This window comes from Cherax quadricarinatus, chromosome 67, assembly GCF_038502225.1.
Source record: "Cherax quadricarinatus isolate ZL_2023a chromosome 67, ASM3850222v1, whole genome shotgun sequence".
Taxonomy (NCBI): domain Eukaryota; kingdom Metazoa; phylum Arthropoda; class Malacostraca; order Decapoda; family Parastacidae; genus Cherax; species Cherax quadricarinatus.
In genome coordinates, this window is record NC_091358.1 from 12,605,346 (window position 1) to 12,626,412 (window position 21,067).

Sequence of the window (21,067 nt, forward strand, 5' to 3'; positions counted from 1 at the left end):
CGAAGAGTTTAACAACTGTATGTCTGCTGACATACAAGAATATCTGATCGATCATACTACCTCAGATATTCTGGAAACTGCAGCATTAGCAGACAATTACGAAATTTCTCACAAACTTGTACGTACTAAAACACAAAGAAACAAGGTAACTAAAAATTGTCCTAGAAGTTGGCAACCTAAATCAGCTGCTCATTGCCGGCCTGATGTACCTGCTACTGTAACTTCTCGTACCTTTACCAGGAAAACTCACAATCCTGAATCTGTCTCTGTGGCTAGACAGAAATCTGGTATCGAGAAGAAGAAAGTTAAATGTACCTATTGTAACAGAAAAGGACATACTAGAGAGTATTGCTATAAGTTAGAAAGAGATACGAGAAGCAGTCGTGCGGCTGGCGCCCCCACTCAAGTCGTATCCTCTTCAGAGCAACAAAGGCACCAAAATCCTAGCAATACCTCTGAACCTACTGTTTTAGATAATGTTACTCAGGATAGATGACTAGCGTCAGAAAGTGTATCTGACGAAAAGATTCGTTCAGCGATGAGTCCTTACTTTTCGAGAGATAAAGTAGGATTTGACGAATCACATCTAACTGAGATAATTTCTTTCAGAGACACTGGCAGTTATCTCACGTTATTAAGAGAAGATGTACTGCCCATAACTGACGATACCTATTGCAAGATAGATGTATTGTTAGAAGCCTATGGAGGGGCTGTTATAAAAGTGCCTCTGCACAAAGTTTATATTGAAACAAGCTATTATACTGGTTATATTTCAGTGGGTATATCCAGTGGTGTATTTCCCATCAGGTCAGTGGACTTGTTGATAGGGAACGATATCCTTCATGCTGGTATATGTAAGGAACCACTTGTGATTGATAATAACACTGATGATAATTATGCCATTGAAGCTTGTAGAGAGAAACCTATTTTATTTCCTCTCAGCGCAATTACTAGAGCTATGTCAAAGATTCAGCAACCATCCTTGTCTCCTGTTGAGTTAGTGGATGACAATGATTTGGGGTTGAATATGTTTAGTGACGCTCTGCGCCCAGGATCATTAACACTGACTCCCCCCGGTCATCAACCTAGTCAGGACACAACTGACGTTAAATTTCTAACTCATGATGATTTAATCAAGGATCAGTTTGTTGATCAGTCACTGGAAAGACTGAGAGATTTAGCAGTTACTGAGAGTGAAGCAAAGGATCTCGATAATTGTTACTATTATAGTAACGGTGTACTGATGGAGAAAACTACATGCAAGTTGTCAGCTGATAGTGTTTCCACCACAGTCAAGAATCTAGTAGTGTTACCAGTTACATTTCGTGAACAAGCCATTGATTTTGCTCACAATAGTCCCATAGGAGGACATTTGGGTGTCAAGAAGACACTCGGTAAACTGGCAAAACATTTTACTTGGCCAAAGATGAAGGAAACAGTAGCTGATCATGTGCGACGTTGCCACGTGTGTCAAGTGACAGGCAAGCCAGCACACTCACCTCCACCTCTCACTATGTTCATTAGTACCAAAGTTCAGTTCATCTGGACTAGAGATTGTTCAGACTCGTTCAAAAGGTTGAAGCGCTTGCTATCCTCTGCTCCTGTGTTGAAGAATCCTAATTTCAATCTTTCCATCTTTTTACATATAGATGCAAGTTATTATGCAGTGGGTGCTGTGCTGCTCCAACAGTCAACATCCACTGACATTTTCCATCCTATATGTTACTATTCATCTAAGCTTAAACGACACCAGAAAAATTATGCCACTATTGAGAAAGAGGCTATAGCTCTTGTGGTGTCCTTTGAACATTTTGACGAGTATTTGGGCACTTCCCCATTTAAAATTTACGTAATTTTATGCCCAAATACCTTTTGTTACTTGCTATGTCAAATTCAGTAAAGTAACTTAATCCCTCCAGCCCATATTAACTATATATACTCATGTCATGTCTAATTATTATCTTTATGTATTCACAGTATTGATGTGTGTGGTAAGGAGACATAAGCTGAGTGTTGAGTGAGTAGTGTGGTGCGGGTGATGTACTGCGTGACGCAACACTGTCCTGCCGCAGACCCCCCCCCTCACTACACACCTTAAGCTGTTTCATACTCAGATGTTCATACTGCCTAGCATTCCACAACCACTAAAGAGTGGAATGCAGTCTCCTCTACTATGATCGAGCCTCAACGTGCCCTCCTTGTCAGTGCTATCCAGTCTCTACACTGATGTACATAACCACGAGTATGAAGACATACGATACTGTGTACTGCCCTAGTACCTAGGGGCATATCCTAGTGACGGACGCTGTGAAATTGTAGAGGTGCTTGGCACAAGAGAGACTCTGATTAATGTTTAATTTTTATATTGATAATAATATTGATATGAGTAACCAGAAATAATGTGAAAGACATTCATACAACTCCTAGTGCGACCCTCTGTCGTGTTGGGGGGGTGTTGCAACCCCTGAATGGGTTACAATGATTATTATGTATATATAATGTATATTACCTTTTCATTTAATTTTATATTGCTTATATTTGCGATAATAGCTAAATCGTAAATGTATGACTTTATATTATTATTTGACTGTTATATTGTTATTTAGCTTATGTTGTTAGGATGTACATAAAATGTGCTTAGTTAGTCTTGATTGTCAAACTACTGTAATTATCGCTTGTCGCTCGTTATACTGCCGGCTTCTGAGCTGCAGTTGTCCACGTAGCTATCACGTGATCGAGGGGGGGGTGTCCTCACCTCTCGTGAAGTAGCCAGTCTGCTGGAGACTCGCTTGCTGGTTGGACAGATTGTCTGTCTCATTATTCTTGTTAGTTCTGTAGAACTTTGTTCACAGAACATTATAAAGACTTAGTGATTTTCGACGTTGTACTGAGGTTGTGTGTCACAGACACTGAGTATCTCAGGTCCTTAGCTATAGCTTCTGACCTAATTTTGTACTGGTTCCTGTGTATTGTCACAGTCACAGTTTTCCTATGCTGAACGTAGGTTCAGTATTTTGGGAGTTTTGTAACTTTTGTGGAGGATCTGCAGATGGTCCCCACTTAGTGTCGTTATATTATCTCCTTGTTCCTGATTCTGTGTCGCTGTCGCTTGATATTGTATTGCTATTGGGCTTAGCATTCTTTGTTGTTCAAGTAGACTGTTCGGGTTACCAGTCGGTCAAGAAGTTAGTTTATTTGAGGACTTTGTCAGTCACTTGTTTAAGTCTTATTCGAGTCTTGAGACATAGCTAACTACTTAAGAGCACTTACACGCATATACACACTTGTACATATTTGTAATATCTTATTAAATGTTAATGTACCTGACGGTACTTAAGAATTATAAATGTGATATGTGCTTTCAGCACAATAATATTGAACTCGAGAGATTGATTTTATTTTGATTGCTGTAATTAATTTAATTTGATATACCTCTAGACAACTTACTGCATAATAAATTTATTAAATTTTAATTTCTCTAGTTAGTAGCCTACCAGTTGTAATCCTAAAGCGCTATTAAACAATACTGAATTTTAATGGATAATTGAACAAGGATACTGACTACTTGTTACGAAAACCCAGTAACAGGCTGGATGCTAGAAGGGCAGTCCTTTCTAGTATTCACTGGAGATCTCTAAGCTTTTAGAATCGCGTTTTTTGTAACAATGGGTTATCCAGATAAATATACGAAGGATTTATATCCCCCAACTTCAGGTAAACCCAACCATGGCCCTTAAGGTTATCTAATTTAACATACGAGGTTATAACGCAATCAAATACATTCTTGCTGACCTTGTTGAGTCTGAACGACCAGACGTGCTGATGTTAAACAGCATGTGTGCGCGTGATCAACGTGTCAGACATTTATGATAAACCCGTCAATCCCCTGCCGATAACTGGAATGGCGTAGCTATTCTGGTGAAAGGCATTATCAAACTAATTCTTGCCCCTCCCATTTACATATTCTCACAGCATGGCTGTGGAAATTTACATGATATATGGTCCCATAATGCTATACACAACATATACTAGACCTAATACAAACATTAACATCCATGACCTCAACATACTTTTTAATCACGCACATCTACCTGTTTACCTCCTAGTTGACCTAAATGCCAAACACACGACCTTCCATAACTCCACTAACCTGCATGGTAGGCAACTACTTACTCGTCACACAAAACATCTCTACCACCTTGGTCCTTACTTCCCCACTATCTTCACACAATGGCCAAGGCACTCCTGACAAGATTATCACAAACAGAGCCAGTACACATCTACACCATTTCATTACACCTGGCCCACTCTCTGGATCTGACCACATTCCAGTTATTTTCCACGTCATCAAATCCCATACAAATTCCTGTACGCCCCTCTCCAGCTTACTCAGGCAGATTGGGATATATATATAAACATCTTGACAACAGATCTCAAACACATTACGACAATAAACCTGTATCAGACAGATTCACAAATCACACGTATTCATCAATTCATTAACCAAGCTGCTTTAATAGCCGTACCTATGACAATATAAAGTAAGGTATTCTTTCCGCCCATCAGAAAGAACTAGAAGACTGCTCACCTGTTAGACACCGTTTTCTTGCTAACCAAAATAGATTAAACACTATTCGTTGGGATCTTACCATACTCCGAGTACACATCATTCATAGTCTAGATGACGACCATGCTAGACACTGGCAATCCCTCTTAAGCACTACAGATGTTAAACGCACTGAAGATCCAAAAACTTTCTGGACCTTCATCAGAAGAATTATGGGCACCCCTAAGAGTTTTGAACACCACATCCACAACAATAGACATTAGACCCTGCTGAGGCTGTCCACATACTCAAAGATATATGGGAAAACATCTTCCAACCACATCCTCCTGACCCAGCTGCCACTGAACGCATTAGATATTGAAAGACGGGTATCTACACACGAAGACTTTAACCACTCTTGACCCTATCATATCTCTTAATTAACACTCCTCTACTCATCATCTCAACTCTCCGTTTTCTGTAGCTGATGTTCATTCCCTATTAATTCACCTTCCTAAGAAAGCATTAATTCACCTTCCTAAGGAAGCTCCTGAAGCTTCTGGTCTTTCACACACTGTTCTTAGACATATTCCACTTTCAGTGGCTTCTGCTATTACTGACCTCTTTAATGCTTCCCTAGCATCAGGATATTTCCCTCCCTCCTTTCAATCTGCTACATGTCTCATTCCGAAACCTGGTAAAGACTTGACTGACCCCAAGAACTATAAACCTATTAGCCTCCTTGAAATCATGGGCAAGACCTTTGAAAGACATAAATATGTGACTAAGGAATCACCTCGAGACAAAACTTACTGAACGACAATTTGGTTTCAGACAACATCGACCTACACAAGACGTTCTGAACATTATCCTGAATTATATACGCATAAACAAGGCCCAAAACTGTACCACTGCTCTTGTTGCTAAACACGTAGAAAAAGCTTTTGACACTGTTTGGCATGATGGATTAAAATATAAACTCTGCACCTCATTTGATTTCACAATAAATATAAAATTATGTAACTTTTTAGATGGCCGCACGATGCGTATACGATTTAGTAATCAATGTTCTGACTATTTCGCCTTACATGCAGGTGTTCCTCAGGGATCTGTCCGATCTCCTACACTATATATTCTTTACACAAATGATTTATCAGAACCACTCTACCCAAATACACTTATTCTATCCTATGAAGATGACATTACACAACTCACAACACATGAAAACATTAGATTCTTAGCACGCAGAAAACGTGAGGTCGACAGGATTACTGCACGAGAATTACAATGGAGAATTAAAACCAACCCGAACAAATCAAAGATAGAACATTAAAATGGTATAAAATACCGACAGGTTGTTAGGTAAGACACATACGCAACAGTTAGGTATCTTTATTATGAAACGTTTCGCCTACACAGTAGGCTTCTTCAGTCAAGTACAGAAAAGTTGATAGAAGCAGAAGATACTTGAAGACGATGTAATCAGTCCATCACCCTTAAAGTTTTGAGGTGGTCAGTCCCTCAGTCTGAAGAAGAGCATTGTTCCATAGTATGAAACAATATGGAGATGAAGTGACAGGATGGAGCTTTTTATATTGTTTCATACTATGGAACAATGCTCTTCTCCAGACTGAGGGACTGACCACCTCAAAACTTTAAGGGTGATGGACTGATTACATCGTCTTCAAGTATCTTCTGCTTCTATCAACTTTTCTGTACTTGACTGAAGAAGCCTACTGTGTAGGCGAAACGTTTCATAATAAAGATACCTAACTGTTGCATATGTGTCTTACCTAACAAATCAAAGATAACGTACTTTCACAGAAGGCGAGAAGTCCCAATTCCTGTCGAACTCAAAACAAGCACCTCCCGCACACCTATCCCACGCACCTCTTCCACATTATCCTTGGTGTTACCTTAGACAATAGCTTAACTTTCAAACCAAACATCACTGCCAAGACTGCAATGGCTAAGACTGCACTCTTGAGGCTTTATAAGCTAAAAGGAATGCATCCTAAGACAAAATTACACCTCTATAAAGCCATCATTCGACCTTCTTACTTATGTTCCACTTGCTTTGACGTTAACTGCTAAAACAAACGCTTTAAAATTCCAACGTATCCAGAATCGAGCATTACGTTGGGTGTTGGGAGTGAGGTGGGACGATTTCGCCACCAGCGAATCTCTTCATCTCACGACCAACACACCAGCTCTGAACGAGTACTGGAAGACACTAAGTGACAAACAACTTGACAGACTTGAGATATCATGACTATTGGACTTCATATTTAGGAGACACTGTCAGGCGTCCTTATAACAATGTAAATCTCTCTCTTTATGACCCCATTCATCCTCCCCGATACACCTAAGTTATGTCATATCTTGCAATATTGTACTTTAGCTGCTATTGTCGTTGAGCGGGTCCCTGTGTTAATGCTGAATAATTTGCGATGACGATTGCGCCATCTTTCCATAGTCCTAATTTAATTGTTGCGTGCCCAGTCTTGCGATGATACCCTCGAGAATCCAGTTACATTTATGCTTCCTTTGATTAGCAGTTGGGTCTAGTCCCGACACTTTCTCGTCTAAAATTTTCTTCTCCCCCATCTATTCTTCCTGTTCCCACTTGCGCCTCGCCCCTAGTGGGTCCTTACCTGCGAGTCCTCATTCATTCATTCAGGATGGAAAGGGGCTCGAGGCAAGGGTGCCCCGTGTCTCAGCTTCTTTGCGTTGATCCAGGATCCGTTCTATAGGGCTGTGCGATGGAGTGTAAGGGAGGAAGTGAAGAGAGATGAAGGGGCTGTGGAACCAGGGATAGTGGATTATGTGGATGATACCACGGTTCTATTCAGAAGGTCAAAGGATTTACGAAAGGTGGGTGAATTAGTGGAGCGTTTCGGAAGGGCAACAGGAATGACGATTAATAGGGAAAGTCTATGCTTATGAGGGTGGACAGCGTGGGTGGGGCTCTAGAACAGGAAGACGGCTGGCCCCTGGTGCGTCAAATTAAGGTGTGTGGATTTGTTCATATGGGAAACCTTCAGGAGGAGAGGGAGGTGAATTCGAAAAGCTGTGGATAGAGTTCTGGGTAGATTGGCGGGATTGCGTACAGGTCTGACGTTACACCAGCGTGCTATTGTGGTGAGTGTGCTTTTGTATGGTAAGCTGTGGCATGTGGTAGGTATGTATCCCTTGAATACATGCGATGAGAAGTGTCTGTTGAAGCGTGTACATCGATATATTTGGGGTTCGGGATGTGACTGGTTATCGAGATGTGCGTCTGCCGGAATGCCGGGGAGGGCTGGGGTTATTGGCGCTGCATCAAAGGATGTTGGGCATGTATGTTAAAACAGTTATTTGAGGGAGGGTAGGGCTGAAGGCACAGGTTTGGCATGGGTTCGAAGGGATTTGGAGCGTTGGGCGAGGGGTAGAGATGTCCAGATGTTTGAGGGAATGTTGAGGTTATTAATTTATGCACGGGACCCACGCAGGGTCAAGATAGGAAGACTGGCTCAGGTGGGTGGTAGGGAGGTCGTTGCTAAGGTGGAAGGTATATATCCGATGTATGCGTGGAGTGATATATGGGGCCGCTTAAAAGTTACGACTGAAGGCAATGGTAAGGCAGGTAATGTTTAAATTCCTCCAGGAGGAAGGGTGGGAAACCTGTCATATGTGGCATTTTGCCAAGGAGAGGAGTTGGAAATGAATGGTTGTCCAGAGCAATTGGTGTCAATTGCTGGCTGGACAAGTACTGTAAGGAAAATGCGGTAACATTCATTGACAACTGGGACCTCTTCTATGGCAGAAATGACATGTATGCCAGGGATGGGGTTCACTTATCTAGGTGTGGGGTGGGAGCACTGGCCAACGCAGTGGAGGGAGCTGTTAGGTCTTTAAACTAGGAATAATTAGTGGTATGGGTTTTGGCGGGAAAACTGTGAAGTCGCAGGGTAGTAACATGAGTACTACGAGAACTAGTAATAGGCAAAATGAGGAGGATATTGGAAGGCCAGTGGCACTAATTGACAAGGACAGTAATAAGTTGAGTGGAATAACAGAAAGGAGCAGGAAGGGTAAAGAGAGTGGAGGGTCCTTAAGTATATATTACACAAATAGTCGCAGTGCTAGGAATAAGATGGACGAGTTGAGACTAGTTGCTAGTGCAGGTAACATAGATGTATTTGCCATTACTGAGACGTGGTTTAACTCAAAAAGTCGGGACATGCCTGCAGAATGTCACATTCAGGGTTTTAAATTGTTCCAAGTAGATAGAAGTATCGGGAAGGGGGGTGGGGTGGCATTGTATGTCCGAGATCGCTTGAACTGTTGCATAAAAACGGGTATTAAGTCTGAAGTAACACATACAGAGTCTGTTTGGATAGAATTTTCAGAGGGGCATGAAAAATTAATTTTAGGTGTGATATACCGTCCCCCAAATTTAGATAGGGACCAAGGGAGACTACTATGGGAGGAAATTGTTAGGGCCACAAGGCACGATAATGTAGTAATTCTAGGAGACTTTAACTTTAGTCATATTGATTGGAATTTCTTGACTGGGAATTTAGAATCATACGATTTCTTAGAAGTAGTTCAGGATTGTTTTTTGAAGCAGTTTGTGACAGAACCTACAAGGGGAAATAACCTGCTTGACTTAGTTCTGGCAAACAATGAATCCCTTGTTAATAATTTAGAAGTTTCCGAGGAACTGGGTGCTAGCGACCACAAATCAATTACATTTAGAATTGAATGGAAGTATGATAGTAGGGATAACTCAGTAACAGTCCCAGATTTTCGCTTAGCAGATTACGATGGGCTTAGAGAACACTTATCTGTTGACTGGGGTAACGAAGAGAGCTATCAATATGACAGTTTTCTGAACACAATACATGCTGCTCAAAGAACGTTTATCCCTTATAAGGAAATTAGATCAAATAGAAATGACCCAAAATGGATGAATAATAGGCTGAAATATCTACTAGGGCATAAGAAAGGAATTTATAGGCGTATCAAAAGAGGCGAGGGTCATCTTATGAATCAGTATATTGACATTAAGAGGGACATTAAAAAGGGGATAAGAAAAGCTAAAAGGGACTATGAAATTAAAGTTGCTAGGGATTCTAAAACTAACCCAAAAAGTTTTTTCCAGGTATATAGAACAAAAGTCAGAGATAAGATAGGTCCCCTTAAAAATAACTATGGGCATCTTACTGACAAAGAGAATGAAATGTGCTCGATTTTAAATAATTATTTTCTCTCGGTTTTTACGCAGGAAGACACTAATAATATTCCGGTAATTAATTTTTATAGTGGATCAGAAGAAGATAAATTATGTAACATCACAGTCACTAGTGAAATGGTTGTGAAGCAGATAGACCGACTGAAGCAAAATAAGTCACCGGGTCCTGATGAGGTTTTTTCAAGGGTTCTTAAGGAATGCAAAATGGAAGTCTGTGAACCATTAACTAATATTTTTAATTTATCTCTTCAAACAGGTGCAGTGTCTGATATGTGGAAGATGGCTAATGTAATTCCTATTTTTAAAACAGGGGACAAGTCGTTACCGTCAAATTACCGCCCAATAAGCCTGACCTCAATTGTAGGCAAATTACTAGAGTCAATTATAGCTGAGATTATAAGAAGCCATCTCGATAAGCATAGCTTGATTAAAGATACTCAGCATGGATTCACAAGAGGCCGGTCCTGTCTAACTAATTTATTAACTTTCTTCAGTAAAGCTTTTGAGGCTGTTGACCACGATAAAGAATTTGATATTATTTACTTAGATTTTAGTAAGGCATTTGATAGAGTTCCGCACCAAAGACTGTTGAAGAAAGTAGCAGCTCATGGCATTGGGGGAAGGGTGCTCTCGTGGATCGAATCATGGCTCACAGACAGGAAGCAAAGAGTGTCCATAAATGGGGTTAAATCCGAGTGGGGATCAGTAACAAGTGGCGTTCCACAGGGATCAGTCTTGGGCCCGTTGTTGTTTATAATATATATCAATGATCTTGATGAAGGAATTACTAGTGATATGAGCAAATTCGCCGATGACACGAAGATAGGTAGGATAATTGATTCAAACGTAGATGTTAGGGAACTTCAGGAGGATTTAGACAAACTCTACTCTTGGTCAGAAAAGTGGCAGATGCAGTTCAATGTAGATAAATGCAAGGTTCTGAAGCTCGGGAGTGTCCATAACCCTAGCACTTATAAGTTAAATAATGTAGAACTTAACCATACAGATTGCGAAAAGGACTTGGGGGTTATGGTAAGCAGTAACCTTAAACCAAGACAGCAATGCCTAAGCGTACGTAATAAGGCAAATAGATTACTGGGATTTATATCAAGAAGTGTAAGCAACAGAAGTCCAGAGGTCATACTGCAGCTTTATACATCATTAGTAAGGCCTCACCTAGATTATGCAGCTCAATTCTGGTCTCCATATTACAGAATGGACATAAATTCGTTAGAAAACATTCAGCATAGGATGACTAAATTAATACATAGCATTAGAAATCTTCCTTATGAAGAAAGATTGAAGACTCTTAAGTTACATTCACTTGTTAGACGAAGAATGAGGGGAGACCTGATCGAAGTGTATAAGTGGAAGATAGGTATTAATAAAGGGGATATTAACAAGGTCTTGAGGATATCTCTCCAAGAGAGAACCCGCAGTAATGGATTTAAATTAGATAAGTTTAGATTTAGAAAGGACATAGGAAAGTATTGGTTTGGAAATAGGGTAGTTGATGAGTGGAACAGTCTACCTAGTTGGGTTATTGAGGCTAGGACTTTGGGTAGTTTCAAATTTAGGTTGGATAAATACATGAGTAGGATGGGTTGGATTTGAGTGGGACTTGCACATCAGAGCTTATTTCTTGGGTAGCATTGAAAATTGGGTAGGTCAAATGTTTGTTAGTGGGATGAATTGTAAAGGACCTGCCTAGTATGGGCCAACAGGCCTGCTGCAGTGTTCCTCCTTTCTTATGTTCTTATGTTCTTATGTACAATATATTGCCGTCTGGAGAAGTGTTGGCAAATAGGCGTGTGCAGGAGGGAGGGGAGTGTATGTGTGGGGACATTGACACTTTCGTTCGGTATTTTTTGGTACGAGGTTGGAACCAGTGAGGGAGTGGTTTAGTAGGGTTTTACGTATGGTGGGTGGAGGTGAGATTAGCGTTTTAAGGGCGTTAAGCTTAGATGGGGGGGGGGTGCCGGTGCAGAACGCAATGGGATATCTAGTCACGGACTGTGTATACGTCATGGGTTTTCAGACATGTGTCAGTAAGGGAGAGAATCAGGACACTGGCAACGATATTTTATGGGACGCAACGGAGGAATAAGGACATCACTGGGAACAGATGGCATTTAACCTTTTCGGAGGGATATCCTAGCTTCCGCGTCAGGGACTTATGGGCGTTGCAATCTTAAGGGGTAAAATGAGCTGGCTTCTTGAGGTATGCGTGGGCGCGAGTGATGCTTTTGATAAGTAAAGGTGTTGGTGTAAGGTGTGAGGGAGGTGTATGTCTTGGTGACTGGGAACATTTCGTGTGTTGAGTTTGGATCAACACAAACCCGGTTGTGGGTGAGCGTATAATAGTGCTCTTTTAAGCAGGTGTGTTTTCATGAATTGTTATATAACAGTCGCTTATGTGATTGATTGTATCACGTACCTTGAGGTATGCTGTCTGTCTCTAAGGAGGAAATTAAATTGAATTGTGTGCACATTAGGGTAAGTTCTTACCACATGATTATGGAAAACCATGTGAATGCACGATCCAAGTATGTGTGGGGAACCGTATGTATGGCATTCTGGAAGGGGGGGGTCCAAAGGTTGGTTCCCCTAGAAGGGATAATCAGGTGTTGGTCCTGGTGATCATGACGTATGCTAGCTGTAGATACACGAAGCGCGTTTGGTGCGCATGGCGTGCAGCATGGGTACGGATTCCACGCACAAGGGAGTGGCGTGGGTAATGTGTAGGTAGGGACAGTCATGTGCGTGTCCAAGCACGAGGTATAGTAGTTTTGTACCGTAAGACGTAAAGGTTAGTTTTCCGGTGCTATGCGACACTATGCTGATAGCTTTGATATGAATATCGTCATTATTATGTAACGTGTAAGGTACGCTGTTAGCGCCACTGTTATGGTCAGGAAAACGCGTGTACGGCATTTAGGAAGGTCAGGATGATAAGACGTTTAGTGGTGAATTGTATAAAAACGGACCAATGTGACGGCATTTAGAAAGGTCAGGATGATAGACGTTTAGTGGTGAATTGTATAAAAACGGACCAATGTGTTGTAGGAGGGTTGGGTTAGCAGGGTCATTGAACCTCGTGTCTCATAATGCAAGAAATATGAAGCAAAGGATGAATGTAGTCCAGTTATAACCATACATGTTTGATGGTATTGAAATTATTTATGTATTAATGTTTTAAATTTAAAATTTGTCAACGCTATAAGTATTGTACTATGTTCTTATATGATGTATCATTAAGTATGATTTAGGGACATACTAGGTGGCTCAAGGTGTAAATAGTGGCTTTGTAAATGCCGCGTACTTTATATGGTGTATTATGTTCGTGTTCTGTTTTGTATACCTGTTTAACACAGGATGGATTTTTTTTATATATATTTATTATGTTGTAATATGGAGTTTTAAATAAAATATAAAAAAAAATTCAGTGGTGGAGTGTACTCTTACTATGGTTGGCAGTTTACAGGGGCTCGCCCTGACGAGAATGTCTCTAGCACATCCATATACATTTGCCCAACCTATGTTTTATAGGCTACCCTAGCCACGGCTTTTGTAACCTTCCTTTCTCATGTACCAGTTGCCTTTTCCACCACACTTATAACTATTACTACTACTTGTACTACACCTCACTAAGCCTACGCATACCCTGTGTTTCCATGTATTGTTTGTAACGGCTTGACAATGCTCCTGGAAAGCGAAACGTTAAGATAAGATTTCGTTCGGATTTTTAACCCCGGAGGGTTAGCCACCCAGGATAACCCAAGAAAGTCAGTGCGTCATCGAGGACTAACTTATTTCCATTGGGGTCCTTAATCTTGTCCCCCAGGATGCGACCCACACCAGTCGACTAACACCCAGGTACCTATTTGCTGCTAGGTGAACAGGACAACAGGTGTAAGGAAACGTGTCGAAATGTTTCCACCCGCCGGGAATCGAACCCGGGCCCTCCGTGTGTGAAGCGGGAGCTTTAGCCACCAGGCCCCTAATAAAATGTCACAGTTGCATTTGAGTCCTTTTACTTAACACATACGAGTTACTATGCCACGTTTGAGAAAGACATTAGCTCTAGTAGTGTCGTTAGAGAATTTTGATGTGTATTTGGGCACCTCTCAATTTAAAATTACTATTCTCAGACCACAATCCTCTTGTCTATATAAATACTACTATGAAGTCTAAAAATGCTAGGATCATGAAGCAGGCTCTCAGAAGCCAGCCATACTTAATTAGTATAAATCATATCAGTGGTCGTTGTAATGTAATTGCTGATGCTCTCTTGTCCTTAGATTGCAGTTAAAACACTAGAATTAACGTAATTTTGTGCCCAGAGTCTTGCTCGTTATTTGCTACTATGATTAAATTCAGTAGACTAACTTGACTAACCAGCCCATTTATAGATGTACAGGGTGGGTCAAAAGCACTTACAATTGTTTCACTACTTGTTCACGTTCTCTACTTAATTTATCCAAACCATAATTCCAAAACATTATTCCAAACCAGTACTCCATATCCCTTATTTACGTTTTAGAAATGTTATTAAGCAATTTCCAATTTCAGTTTCGATTTTTTCATCTTTTTTTTAATTTTTAAGACACTGTGCCCAATGGCAAACAATTTAAATAAAGAACAAAAAGTGGATACTAAAGCAGTATTGAAGTGTGAAAATGCGGAGCAGGTGCGCACATCATGGCAAGGAGCCTTTAACACTCCCACCTTCACCCCAGGCAATTTATCAAGAAATATCTGAAAGCACACGTTCGGTGGTTAATTTACCGAAATCTGGTCGCCTTAAGACTTCTATGACTTTAGAAAATGAGACTAGAATGGCTTTTGACATTTGTGAAGTCCAAAAAAGTCCACAAGACACGCTTCAATGGAACTATCCATACCAAGAACATCCTTGCGACACCTAATGCGTAAGGTGAAATTAAAACCATACCTCCCACGACTGGTGCATGGCCTTTTGGAGGAAGACCCAGATCGCCGATTGCAATTCTGCGAAATGATACGTGACCAAATCGCTAAGGAGCAGCCGGACCTGGGTAAGATCATGTCAGATGAGGCTTCAAATTGTCAGGTCACGTGATCAAGCACGTTTGGGCACACTCAGGTCAGGCTGGACGGCAAGTTTCTTCCTAGAGAACAAACCTGATTAATCACACTTTACTACTGATTATCCTAGATTTATTTCTACATAACTTACTGAATAAAATTATTGTAAAAGTTTAAATAATTAATGTAACAGTTTAAATAATTATGTGAACGTTTATATAATTATTGCAAAAGCTTAAATAAGCACTTACACTCTTAAGATGTGCGGAGTTAGATACGCCTCCCGTTCAGTGCAAAGTTGCAGTGTTGGCTCGCTTGGCTGGGAGCATTCGCGTTCCTCTTGCTTCTGCACATATTTTACATAAATTATTTTTTTTACACATTGCTAAGTTTCTGGTTTTAAGAAATGTGTAAAAGTTTTAATTTTATGCTTTACAATTTTACTGGGAAGCAATCCAGGATCAATGTATGTGAGCTTTTCTGCTGCTGCTTATTAAAAACTGCATTTCTCACGACTCACCGGAATTTGTAATTTTAAAAACTGTACCTTATGAAACTTACAGTACAATGTGTAACTGCATACCTTTAATGAGAATTAAAAATCGCCAGGTGTTGCCCGTCTTATTCGTCAACTCTGAAGTATTATATGCTTTTGTTAGAATACTTAACTGATACAGCAATACCATGGCATCTTAATACAGAGAATAAGTTTTAACAACTCTATAGCCAAATCTGACCCACTTCACAGACCTGATTTTCTCTCGCTAGTGGACCCCATCCACCATGTGACTGCTACTATTGATGCATTACTACATCCACTGACTCCACTACTATACTGACCAACAGAGGATGTTTCTACAACTCCCTTGCTAAACCTCTGACCCCCCCCCCCACCACCCACCCCCACCACCACCTCTAAACTCTTTCCACTGGCTACCCTATAAAAATCAATTTACATTATGATAAAAGCCTTTGGTGGGACAATGTATTATTAAAATAAAAAGGTACTGCACATGTCTCCCCACCACTGGTAGATCTTCACGTTTATAGTTTGGTACCACGGGCCTGCACCTCATTAAGCAGCATTGTTCTACTTGTTAAATAAGATTCAGGCGAATGCCTATGAATGCAATGATCGGGATTTTTGTGGCAATGAAGGTGAAGGGCTTAAGCTAATTCCCAACTTAGTACACGGAACTTTCTCCAATGACTAATAGGATGTTCTCACTGAAGCCTTTCAAGAAATTTTTTTAAAAACTCGCATGAAAGCTTCCAACTACTACTACTGTACTCCGAAAATCCAACTTCTTAATATACGGCTTCAACCTTCAAAAAACTGGGTAGTAGGATGCCTCTAATGAAACCTGAAGTTTTGAAGTAAAAAAAGCTACTTTGTGGAAGAATATTTAAGAAAAAATGAGCCTGCAATAATTAAACATGGATGTTTGTGATCAAATATTAACCAACTGAAAAGTATTATACATTTACGTTTTACAAAAGCGGTAAGTAGAGGAATATTAGACGAGGGACGCAACACCTGCGTGTTTCTTTTGTTGACTTTGCACCAACTAGTGACTTCATCAAATACAGAAGGTAATACTGTAGACAGAAGGCAGGACGTAGTTTGCGGTGATAACTCAGCCTTGAAAGTGGTTATAGTCTTATTAGTCTACATTATAATAAAAAGCGCCAAACCTACATGGGTCATATAGCGCTAGTCTATGAATCACGACTGATGAATTTAACATTTTTTAAGACCGAGGGAATAATCACATCAACCTACTTCATGTTTTCCTGTCTCCAGCATTATTCACTATATTGGATTAAAAATCAGTAAAACGTCCCCGCAAAACATACCAGTGTTTTACAATTATTATTATTAAGGGGGAAGCGCTAAACCCGGAGGATTATACAGCGCCTGGGGGGGATGTGGAAGGCATTCAGGCTTAATTCGGGGAACTGGAGCACAGATCCAATTCCCTAAATCAAGAGCCCCTCACCAACATCAAGGAACCTTCCTTGAGGGGAAGTGTTTTACAAGTTAATATACGTGCAAGTTATTTAATTCTATGAGGTGGAGCCAGTCAATATGAAACAAAGTTACGTAGGTAGTTTACATGTAGGAAAAGCACTTGACCATGTAGCTCATTCAGCACACTAAAAAAAATATGTACAAAGCACTAAAATTCGTAAAAATATTAACATGAATAAAAGAAAAGTTAAAAATATTTTTAAATGAAGAATGTCAAGACACTTAAAAATTCAATTTGCTACAATATCGGTAATTATATAAAAAAATGATAAATGTAGAAAGGCCTATGCCATGGGCATTAATCATCGGGAAGCGCTAAACCCGTAGGATTATATAGCGCCTGTGGGGGGATGGAAGGCATTCAGGCTCAATTCAGGGAACTGGAGCACAGCGCTAATTCCCTAGATCAAGAGCTCACCAGCGAGCCTCCTTTGAGGGGTATGCCATGGGCAAAGTGATAAAATGTGTTCCACGGAGACCTCACAAGGCAGTTTCCTCAATGCCTGAGAGGCTCACGATCCACAGAACTGAACATGTCCTTACCTTGTATCAAATACAAATAACTTCCATCCCCCAGGTACATGATCCATACAGGTTTTGTACCCCCCGTCCGGTAAACAGTTAACGGTGCTCAATAAATAATCCTCTTCCTCCATAACTCAATATACAAATTACTAACGGTGGTTATTCTCTACCCTTTATATTAATGTAGGAGAAGGACTTACCAGAACTGTGAGCGAAGTGATGACAGAACTGACCTCCCTTAGTACGTCATGTTGCTGCCTTCATTACTGCCTGTGAACGAAACATTTTTAATTCAACAAATCTGCCTGTAATTATTATTATTGCACATGTTTACCCGTTATTAATTATGGAGGAGCGCTCGACTTATTATGGTATAGTACTGCAACTAGGAATGAGAGGTACTTAAGCTGGATTCAAGAAATGAAGATTTGGGTCGCTATTAATAACAAACTTGGATAATTGCAACTTCCTGTATTTATACAAATGACTTATGCCACGTTGTCAATTCTCTGGATCTAGAGCCCTTGACCAGCATCAAGGCATCTCCCAGCATATTAAGATGAATTTAGGCATTTTTTCTGCATATGCTGGTGTGAGGCTCTTGATACAAGAAATTAAATATCCTCCTTCTCCTTGGATCAAACCCAAATGCATCTTACCCTAAATGCTGTACAGTACCGGCAAGTTCAGCACTCCCATCAACTCTGAAGAGCGTAAAAAAAGTAGTCTCCGTCAGTACGAGAAGCTGCACCCCTCCCCTACAAGCTCTCGCCTCTCAATGCCTCAGCAGCCACGCGCCCCGGCCCACGCCACCCTCCTATAAGTGACACAAACCTTAACATCTATAGTTTTATTTTGTCTGCCTTGTACGATTCAAAACTCTCTCCTGATTATAGGAATCGGTTTGATTAAGACTAACTAATTAAATTCTAACGTAGAAGCTAACGTTACACTAAGTTTATTCAGGTTTCTTGCCTTATTTTATTCTAACCCCTTTCATAATTACTTCTGTACAACCCTTGTGGTTTAACGCTTCTTTTTCATTATAATAATAATTTCCTAATTACTGGACCATTTCATTGCTGGCAAGTAATAATTAAATTAAATCCTAACCTGACATACAACTTAATATTAAGTGCATTTCGGTTCCTTATATAAATTTAGATTTTTTTTTACAATTGTTTTATGGATACATCAGGAGCGTGTTGCTACTTTATTGTATATGATAAGTTTACTCGGGAACCAAAGCTGTTCCTGAAGCCGCTTCATTAACGCTGATCCTCTTCAGGTTAATGCTGAAGCTAATGTTAATATTGATATTTTTTTTTATATTTTATTTAAAAACTTTACAGCTTGATATTAAGATATAAAATGGGTACAGTAGGATCCTCAATCCTACACAACATACACTAACCAATTATTAACAACACATTGTAATTGACATAAAAGAGGTTACCCATATACACTCACAAAATTTTCCATATAACATACTATGATAAACAATATAAACTATAACTATATAAACTATATAAAATATAAACTATATACAACTTTCAGATTTGTATAGTTAACATACTATGACTGACATATGACAAAGGTTCACAACCTTCACAGGAGATGTTGTTAGGTAAGACACATATGCAACAGTTAGACAACTTTATTCCGAAACGTTTCGCCTACACAGTAGGCTTCTTCAGTCGAATACAGAAAGTAGGCAGGAACAGTAGAGATGTGAAGACGATGTAATCAGTCCATCACCCTTAAAGTCGTAGAATTTGAGGTTGTCAGTCCCTCGGCCTGGAGAAGTTCAGTTCCATAGTCAGGAACTATGGAACTGAACTTCTCCAGGCCGAGGGACTGACAACCTCAAATTCTACGACTTTAAGGGTGATGGACTGATTACATCGTCTTCACATCTCTACTGTTCCTGCCTACTTTCTGTATTCGACTGAAGAAGCCTACTGTGTAGGCGAAACGTTTCGGAATAAAGTTGTCTAACTGTTGCATATGTGTCTTACCTAACAACCTGTCGGTATTGTATACCATTTTGATGTTCAACTTCACAGGAGATAATCAGAGTAATAACCTACATCACAATCTCGGTTAAAAACAATTACATGCTCTTCCCAAAATTAACCCCTATACAATAAGAAGTACCTAAGCACATACATACGTGCCTCACTACAATCTCTCTTTAAGCATTGAAAAAAAAAAAATCAAATCCTAAGCCTCACACTTATACTAAATAAATATTAACAAATATTACTAAATATTACTACAGCCTCTTCCAATGCCTGAGCACATTATATAAAATCTGAGACTAAACCATACTGTCCCATTACAAACTTTTAACGAGGCATTACAAATTTATGGAAGTCATTAGCATTCCATCTCGCAGCAACTGGATGAGCACATTACATAATGGCAAAATAAAGACAGTACACTCGCTAAAAGCCCACAACACTAAACACAAACATAATTTAAATAACCTCTCATTGCGATACAATTATCGCACATGAAATATGCCCAATAAAGGCTATAAACGCACACTCTACATAAGCCTAAAGCTCTTCACGGTCTTAAAACTATAATCTTGACACCATTCACACTTAATACATGAAGAAGGTCATGACGACCCTGACACATCAAACACAGAATTCTCCATTCGGTACTACGTAATTACTTGATATCACCTTTGCTTTCTGTGCCCACTTGCATGCTACATACACGTATGCCACTCATCTACACCTTCATATACCCACATACACCTTACTCTCACCCCTCCCCAGGAGGCGACCCCGCTGTGTCCCCCTGAAATCCCCCTTCCCGTATGTAATCCCCAAACCCCCCCCCCCTTTACTCTCTCAGCCCAAGTCGTAGATTGATGAGAAACCCTAACGTTAACATTCTATACCCTTCCGAAAAATCCTTCTCCCACCTCCTCCCATACAGTTCTCTATTACGACACATCGTACGATAAACCGTTACCGCTAGTACCCGCCTCCGCACCTCACAATTCCCCCTCCCCCTCATCACCCACGATATATATATATAATCCACTATTATATAATCCAAAGCTCTTATAACACTCTCATCGAACCCTCCCACATCTAGGCTTAGTGCACGCAGAACCGACACCCCTCGGCCCCCCACCCCCTGTACTACCCTACTTAACCAATACCTAACACCCTCCAGTCCCCCACAAAAGTATACTGCATGGAACGCCGTCTCATCCTCCCCACAGATTCCACACCTTCCGCCCACAATTATCCCTCTGGTTCTTAAAACCTTCCCCGACGGTAGTATGCCATGCAAAAAACGATACGTTACCTCCCTTACCCTAGGCTTTAACTTCAACTTGCTAAACCTATACCAAATACTCTTCCATGCGTACATGGGGAACAATCCCTCAACTGGTACAACAATCCTGTCTGCAAGCAGCTTACACAAAACCCCTACTCGAATTTTCCTGGGTTCTCTAACCAACATCAAAGCCCTCAAAATAGTTTCACATTCCCTCAACTCCACACCACCATACAACTTACCCAACCTATCATACTTTTCCCAGCTGCCCTCCACTCACACCTTCGCGCAAAACCTCCCATTTAAGAAACACATTTAATCCTCCTTCTCAGATCCATCAACCCCAACCCACCCTGGC

At 40.4% G+C, this 21,067-nt stretch overlaps 1 long non-coding RNA gene across 5 annotated transcripts in view; it reads right to left on the bottom strand.

Moving 5' to 3' along the window:
- The window catches only part of LOC128685854 (uncharacterized), a 48,415-nt gene extending 30,237 nt beyond the window's left edge, over window positions 1-18,178 (bottom strand). For 4 of the 5 annotated variants that reach the window (XR_011393889.1, XR_011393886.1, XR_011393888.1 and 1 more), the window contains exons 1-4: window positions 18,066-18,178; window positions 17,607-17,676; window positions 15,101-15,195; window positions 14,737-14,932 (exon numbers count right to left, since the gene is read on the bottom strand). This is a non-coding gene — a long non-coding RNA (uncharacterized lncRNA). Of the gene's footprint in view, window positions 1-12,678; window positions 14,933-15,100; window positions 15,196-17,606; window positions 17,677-18,065 lie in introns of those variants that run through there. The other variant, XR_008406564.2, reaches the window with a different exon arrangement.
- Window positions 18,179-21,067: the final 2,889 nt, after the last annotated feature.